The sequence below is a fragment of the Triturus cristatus genome, chromosome 6 (genome assembly GCF_964204655.1).
Source record: "Triturus cristatus chromosome 6, aTriCri1.1, whole genome shotgun sequence".
NCBI lineage: Eukaryota > Metazoa > Chordata > Amphibia > Caudata > Salamandridae > Triturus > Triturus cristatus.
In genome coordinates, this window is record NC_140589.1 from 1435907374 (window position 1) to 1435915741 (window position 8368).

The following is an 8368-nucleotide window of genomic DNA, read 5'->3' on the forward strand; positions in this document are numbered from 1 at the left end:
ATAGTGAATGCACTAGCACAACATTATGAGCAAGTCTACACATCCACGAATACTACCACTGTACAGGATGCACTTGCTTTCCTTAAAGACATTCGCATGTCACGGCTCACACCTCAAGAAACCGAAAGTCTAGAAGCAAACATTACGGTAGACAAGCTCAAAGTAGCCATCTCCAAAATACAATCTGGCAAGGCTACCGGGCCAAACGGCATCCCAATAGAATTATATAAACACATAGCAGACAAGATAGCCCCGTATTTGTTAACCATGTTTGAAGCGAGTCGTGACATAGGGACACTCCCCAGAGATCAACGGCTGGCAACTATTGTGGCCATACATAAGCCGGGTAAACCGGTGGAGGAATGCACATCATATCGCCCGATCTCCTAAATTAATGCAGAAGGGAAAATCCTAGCCAAAACGTTGGCGCTTAGACTCACACCCCATCTCACTAAACTGATCCAGCCGGATCAATCAGGCTTTATGCCTGGCAGAAACACAGCCCTGAACCTCAGGCGCCTTCATGGTGTGCTGGGCAGAAAACACACTATACAGGAAGATGCCGCGGTCCTCTCCTTGGACGCGAAGATGGCCTTTGACTCGGTGGAATGGGCCTTCTTATTTGTGGTCCTTCAACACTTGGGGTTCAGCCTGAAATTTTGTTCCTGGATACATTTACTCTACGTCGACCCTGTAGCGCATGTGGTTGCTAATGGCCACATTTCACGGGAAATCATCCTGGGTAGGGGGACGAGACAGGGCTGCCCATTGTCACCGTTGCTGTTCGCATTGGTCCTGGAACCACTGGCAGCGTGGATAAGGTGGGACCCCATGGTCCGGGGTCTAAAATGGAGAGAGGAATGGGAAGATCGTATCTCCCTCTACGCTGACGATGTATTGCTATATATCTCCTCTCCCACGTGATCCCTCCATGCGTTACTCAATATCTGCACAGTGTTTGATTCAGTATCTGGGTATGCCATTAATTGGGATAAGTCTGTGCTGTACATATTACATGGATGGCAAACCGGCTATTGTGGCAGCAAATAAACTGGTGCGAAGGTGGTATGATGGCGAGATAGCCTTGCCTGATATCAAAGCGTACTACTGGGCTTCACAACTCACAGTAATCAATCAATGGCTTCACGTGCCGGACACAGACCCTACATACCACCTGGACAGAATGACCCTAGGGAAAGGGGGTGTTAATAGAGCACTTTACAACGATCGGAAGGCCCGTGACCTTATAGGCCCAGCGAGGCATACTATCCGCATATGGCACACAGTAAACAGACATCTGGGCGGGTCGGGCAGACTTACACAACACACACCCTTGTGGGACACACGCCAATTAGGAACTCTAGGTAACAGTAAAGGGTTTCAAAAATGGGATCTGATAGGCATCTCCCGGATAGGAGAACTCTGGCGTAATTCAGAGGTCATCAGTTTCGCCTATTTGCAATAGCAGTACACAATGGCCCAGAGCGAACAGTTCAGATATATGCGAATTAAACATGCGATAGAAGCAGCCCTTCCCACTGCTGAGACGCTCCCGGAATCATCCCCTTTAGAGGACCGACTGCTCACTGACTATCTGCATAAAAGAGCGACCTCACTAACATATAGAAAAATCACTAATAACTGGACAGATCCACTTGACCGGCTCAGGGAGTCCTGGCAGTCAGAGGTGGGAGACATGGATGACCCTGACTGGCGAGAGGCAATAGCATCCGAGGAGGTGGCAATCTCCTCTAGACTATGATTGGTGCAGTTTAAAATACTGCATAGGACCTATTACACACAGGTTGTACTACACAGGATGGGGAGGACTCCTGATCCATCTTGCATGCGCCTATGTGGGGACTTAGGTACCTTCTATCACATCTTATGGGACTGCGCAAAACTTGTACCGTATTGGGAGGCAGTGGTAAGAACCATCACAGAGGTCACCGAGAAGCATGTCCCGCTAGAGCCTAAATGTTGCCTTCTCAATGTCTGGGGCCCAACAGACCTTAACCACACCGAACGCCAATGGGCAACGACAGGCATGACAATAGTTAAACAGAATATAGCGCAAAAGTGTGGAGTAGAGACCGTACAGACGTTATTGAATTGGTGTAAAGATATGGAATTGGTCATGGTAGCAGAAAAGGCAACTTTTATTAATAAGAAATGCACTAAAAAATGGGGAAGAGTGTGGGGAAAATGGATTGTATATAGGGGAAACATCTGCACGCCTCCAGAGGAAGACAGCGACTCGGATGAGGGCATGTAGTAATAGTAAAGGCATATATGCATCAATGTAGCACTGTATGTCGATTGTCTGTAAAGAAGTGACATTAAGAATGTAAAATTGTATACCCAGATCACTGTTGTTTTCAAGAAACTTTAATAAAAAAATTTTATTTAAAAGAAAAAAAAGTTTTGTATCTCCAAGCCCCTGACCTCATGATTGTGCACTGTGGTGGCAATGACCTAGGCACATTGACTGGGGTAGGTCTGGAATTGCTAATGAAGGACACCTTTGCAGAATTGATGTTGCTTTTCCCCCAAACTGTCTTTGTATACTCTAACATATGCCAAAGACAGAAATGGAAGTGGTCCAATCAATTTTGTCCTCAGATTGAGAAAGCTAGAAAAAATGTCAATAAAGCTGTTTCTGCTTGTCTCAGAGACAATAGAATTGGCTCCATCAATAACAACAATGTACGTTTCCATATGGATGGCATTTACAGAAGTGACGGAGTACACTTCACTGATGAAGGCAACAGTGTTTCTCAACAACCTGAAGCTCTGCATCCGCACTTACATGTAGCTACAACAATCTCCCAATGAAAACAAGGGCTCTTTTTAGAGCCACTCAATAACACAACACATAACCTAGTTTTATATTTTAAAAAATCTTAATTATTTTTGCTTAGAGTCACGCACCCAGCACGACTTACAGAGTCGCGCACCCAGCGCGTTCACACTAGGGGGCCGCGCTGAGCGCCGCGCACCCCTTGCGTTCACACCATGGGGCCGCGCTGGGAGCCGCGCACCCATCGCGTTCACACCAGGGGGCTGTGCTTGGAGCCGCGCACCCCTCACGTTCACACCAGGGGGCCGCGCTGAGCGTCGCGCACCTCTCGCATTCACACCAGGGGCCGTGCTAGGGTCGCGACTCCAAATTTTGGTGAAAAAAAATACAGTCCTGCCGGCTCCCCGCCTCCTGCGGGAGCCGGCATTGCTTTTCCACAAGGGGAGCTGCTGACATGCAGCTCCCCTTGTGGAAACCTGCTCTCGCTTCCAAAATCCAAAGCACAGTTTGCTATGACAGGGTGGGACGGGTGGGACCCCCCCACGCTTTTTTTTTAACAGCCCTGGGGTTTGGTAGTCCCCGGGGCTGTGGAGGGGGCTGCGTGCCCCCGTGCTTATTTGTAAAAGCCCCAGGAAGGTGGAAGTCCCCATGATTCGTAGCACCGTGGCCCCAACTACAAGACCCACAAACCAACGCGGACTCATTCGAGTCGCCCATTGGAGGGCTCATATTTTTAAGTGGGAGGTGTAGCCTCTATGCCAAAATGACTGTTGCGCCTCTGAAGAGTGCAATGAGCACGAAACGCGGCAGGCATGAATCAACAGGCATGCTGTAAACCGGATCCGCCCGCCGATATGGCTTTTACCTCATGAAGGTTGCTGCAGTGGATGTCAGAGTGCATCTCCACAGGTGGGAACTTTGGAGCTTTGATTGTTACGCGGTCTCCCAGCTGCGGGAGATGCACCATCCGGAAATTTGGGGCCACGGAGCTCCGAATCACAGAGTCTCAATGTGGAGGCATCCATGGAGGATTGACAAGCCGGATGTGCGAGTGGAGGCCCATTGGTGGGCTTGAAACTTCTCAGACAGTGGCACACAACTGAGGCACACACTACAATACCCACAAACCAACGCGGACTCATTCGAGTCGCCCATTGGAGGGCTCATATTTTTAAGTGGGAGGTGTGGCCTCTATGCCAAAATGACTGTTGCGCCTCTAAAGAGTGCAATGAGCACGAAACGCGTCAGGCGTGAATCAACAGGCATGCTGTAAACCGGATCCGCCCAACGATCCGGCTTTTACCTCATGAAGGTTGCTGCAGTGGATGTCAGAGTGCGTCTCCACAGGTGGGAACCTTGGAGCTTTGAGATATATATATACACACACGCACACACATGCACCCGCCGGGTCAAGAAACCACAGCACAGATAGCGACAGGTGCCAGACTAAGCTGAACAATCAGAGTGTGAGGCCCCTGACCAGACACACAGGCCCAGTGGGTAGGGAGGAAAGCCCCAGAGCAACGGGCAGCAGGGGACATTAACGCCACAATGACAACATATTTCCCAAGGAGGGAGGACCCTCCAGAGTTGCCTACCAGAAGAGGGGTGCCTCCAGTCCCGTAGCTCGCCTTGCCCAGTTGCTAAAGAGAACTGTGGGTCATGGGGCTGTCAGGAGTGCAGGGGCAAAACCCCAGCCTTGTTTACAAGGATAAAATGAGGCGAGACCATAGGCATTTCCTGACCACCCTGGAGTGGACAGCTTTGGCTGCATGCACCACCCACTCACCAGGCAAGGGGTCAGGGAATGGCGGGTCGATTAGCACCACCAAGCCTGTGCCAGACTTCCAGAGCGGCAAGGATGGTGAAAGAAAATGCCCTGCCCAAACAGGGGAAACTCGATAAGTTCGCCAAACCAATGACACATACCCCCACTGAGCAGCAACGAGGGGACCACTACACAACGACATGGCTGATTGGGCACCCCACTCTGACACTGATGTGATCCTGTTGGCAGTTGAGTCCTCTCGGCCGGCCCTAGAGACTAAGATTGGAGAAGTCGGTATAGATGTGGCCCTGCTCTGTAAAACCACGGTCCGAGTGGCACAGGCACAAACCCGCGTATCAACTCTGAAAGACACCATTAAGATCATGAGGCAGTCTATCCAGAAGTTGCATAGTCTGACGGGGAGCAAACATACCGGATGGAGGATGTGGAGTGCTGCTCTAGACTCAAAAACCTCTGCTTCCTAAGATTCCCGGAGGGAGTGGAAGGGCCCCCCTGGAGCCATTCCTTGAGACCTGGCTGCATACTTTTCTACTCTTAAATCAAATCTCCACCTGCTTTCTCATAGAATGAAATGGACCCCTCACGGGGGCTAACACTGGTCTGATGATTGCTCACTTTTTGAACTATATAGACAGGGGCTTAATACTTCGCATAGCTTGTGGTATGGGAGAAGTCAAATTCCAGACTACACAAGACTAATCAAGTGTAAGAGAAAGGCATTCAAACAAATGAAGTAAATACCGAGGTTTATGGACAGAAAATATATGCTGCTCTACCTGGCCAAGCTGTGTGTGTTGGTACAGGGCCAGACTTTGTTCTTGAGCATCTGGATCTGGCCTGGGAGTGGGTTGAGGAATGCCCCTGTGCATACCTTAAGCTGTTATAGATCTGCAGACCGACCATTCTGGCCACATGCTGGGAATGGGCTATAGACAGGGGGCTGCAGACAAGGAGAGGTTGCCGAAAGAGATCGAGGCCCAGTGGTCGAGAGGAGGACCCAGACACCTTCAAAGCCACATCAGAGACTCCATATTCTGATTCAGACACAAATGAGGAGTCGTCTAGGTGCAGAAGAGTAGGAGCCCTTGGCAGCACCTCAGACATAAACTACAAGATGGCATCAAACTTCACACTCCTTCAACAGTGCCTGTTTGTTGTTTGATTGTTTGAGAACAGGCATGTAGTTGCACTTGAGACATTGTTGTAGATAATATGAGGGAGGGAAGGGGTGGACAACAGGCATTCCTCAGTTGGGGAAGTGGGTAGTTCAAAACCTGTGTACAGTAAAAGTGGGTGGGGAAAAGTTGAGATTGCAAGGTGGGGGCATTAGTACTAGGGCACAACTCACTTCACAAAGGGTAGGGATTAGACACACAAAGGAGATGACCTCCAACGGACACAACACTACGCAGGGGCACAATCCACAAATCACTTTCGATGGCACACCACATGCTTGAACTACTGAATATCCTCTTGTGGAACATTAACAGATTAGGGGTGTAAGATTAAAAGGGGTGTGGTATTAAACTATACCCATAGGCACTCTCCGGATTAGGTATTGCTCCATGAAACCCACTTGATGGGGAACAATTGTAAATGCCAACACAAGCATAAATACACTCTGATGGCCCTGGTGGGATTTATGAAAGGCTCCCGCGGAATTCACTTTTGATGTTTTGTTGACCGAGGACCCATATACTCACATAAACATTTTTTAAGCCTCATCATACTTTCTATATAAGTCATTTGTCATTGGTAGTCTTCATTAGTTTTTAATGGTTTATTTTATTTAATGGTTTATTTTTACGTGACGCGCACTAGTTGTTGAGACTGGTTAGTTTCTTTTCCCAGTCTTCATTCGGTCACGTTAGTCCGTTTTCTATGCCCAGTACCTATTCGTCGTGACGCACACGCACCCGTTAAATTGTAGAAACCGAGGCGTCTCGGGGTTTACGGTTTTGGAGGAGAAAGGAAGCACTTCCACACGCATACCTGCATTGGAGGTAAATGCGGAATAGGAGGGTTTGTTTCAGTCACAGTGTTGTTTAGCTAGACGCTGACCGTAGTTTCGGTGACATCGTTACTCCTATTTGTTTCTTGCAGTGGCACTCCCAATATTGAGGAATTAACATCAATACAGGAAGCAAAGGGCTATGAGCAGTCGCTTTCGGCGAAAGTAGGTGCATATTACCATGGGTGTTTGTTGGGCTTTGTCGGACACTTTTTACATACTCTATAACGGCACAAGTGTAACTGCTATAGTTACATTCACTCGTTCTTTTTTTTTATCATTTGTAGCATCGACAGTTTCTATCTACACACTGCAGCAGCCTTACAGCTGCGCAATTTGGCATCTATGTAGGTGAGTCCTCCTCCCGCCGCACGAGGGTTGCTTGCAAGTTCTGTGACTTAGGGTTGATTATGGCCAAGAGGGAGCTCACCATGCGCTGGAAGTCAAGGGCGGGGCCTCGCTTTCTGAGGTGGAGGACAGCGTTCGCGAAATGGGCAGGCGCGGAGGGCATACTTCGCTTGCAATTAGCGCATAGGAGGAACGACGAAAAGGCGTTAGCGACGGCCCATGCATGGGAGTCACTGGTGGTTGAACTTCAGGGGCTGATGTCAGAAAACATAGGAGAGGGGAGCATACCCGACCGACAGGAGGAAGCGATAAGCGGGGAGTAGGAAGGGGGTCACAGTGGTGGGTGGACACATTCAACACGGCAGAACCCGGGGGAACGCCCGAGCTGATAGAGATAGGTTTGAATACCCCTACATGCGTCATGGTAATGGGGGGGGTCTCTCCAGGGTGGGGACAGGAAGACGGGGGCACACTGACATGGGTCGCGGGAGGGAGTGGGAGGGGGGAGCCCACGCAGGAAGTGTAACTTTCCCACTGCATAACTGGCTGAAATGTCGTATGTACTACTCTCCGGTGAGTTGCTGGTGCTCTTGTGGGAATTGTATTGGGATGTTGGTAAGAAAACAATAAAAAAATGTTTAAACAAAAAAAATGTAGGTGAGTCCTCCTGCGTTTGGCAGGAGAGACAATTTAGCATGCGTTTTTTTAATTGAATCTCAAACATCTTGGCAGTGTTCCTATCCATCTTCATCACTCTGGTTCTCATATGTCTTGCACGGAGGGCACTCTCACTGTTTTTATGAGTCTTGCACACAGGGTATCTTCATCGCTCACCTTTAGTTCACTTTTTCACGTGGCATTAGTTACTCTGCATGATTTTAAAGATTTATGGCATTACATCTGAAACACATAGCCTGGAAATGGATTCATCATTTTTCTGTTGAAGGAATCTGGTGATTTGGCCTGATACTATTTTGTATTAGAAAGTTCACAGAATTTACTTGTGTATTTGTATATATATAGAATCATATGGATTGTTATATATGTTCTTGCAGTGACCCCTGATGAAGGTGTTTGCACCGAAATGCATTGGGAAGCTCTTGACGCTGGTGTAATTCATTAAGAATTGGAAAGTTACATAAGAAAATAAAGAAGAAAACAGTGTTTAACTGTTACCATTTTGCTTTATGGATTTACTTTTGTGAACAAAAAGCGCTTGTTCTGCACCGTTTCCAACATTTGCTTGTGCCTATTTCAAGGAATTTGTTTATATTTAACAATGTGAATTTATTGAATTAATTTATTTTATTTTGGAGAACATATGGATTATTACTTTTCATGCGCAATCACTGTTTAAAGATTATTGTTTTTCTAAAAAAAATTGTATAAATCATCCAGCACCACATTGGGCTTGTGAATA

General features: G+C 47.9%; 1 long non-coding RNA gene across 1 annotated transcript; it reads left to right on the top strand.

Moving 5' to 3' along the window:
- Positions 1-6522: 6522 nt before the first annotated feature.
- LOC146821503 (uncharacterized) lies at positions 6523-8104 on the top strand. Its single transcript, XR_014962730.1, has 4 exons — positions 6523-6592; positions 6693-6765; positions 6888-6951; positions 8004-8104. It is a non-coding gene; the product is annotated as an uncharacterized LOC146821503 (long non-coding RNA).
- Positions 8105-8368: the final 264 nt, after the last annotated feature.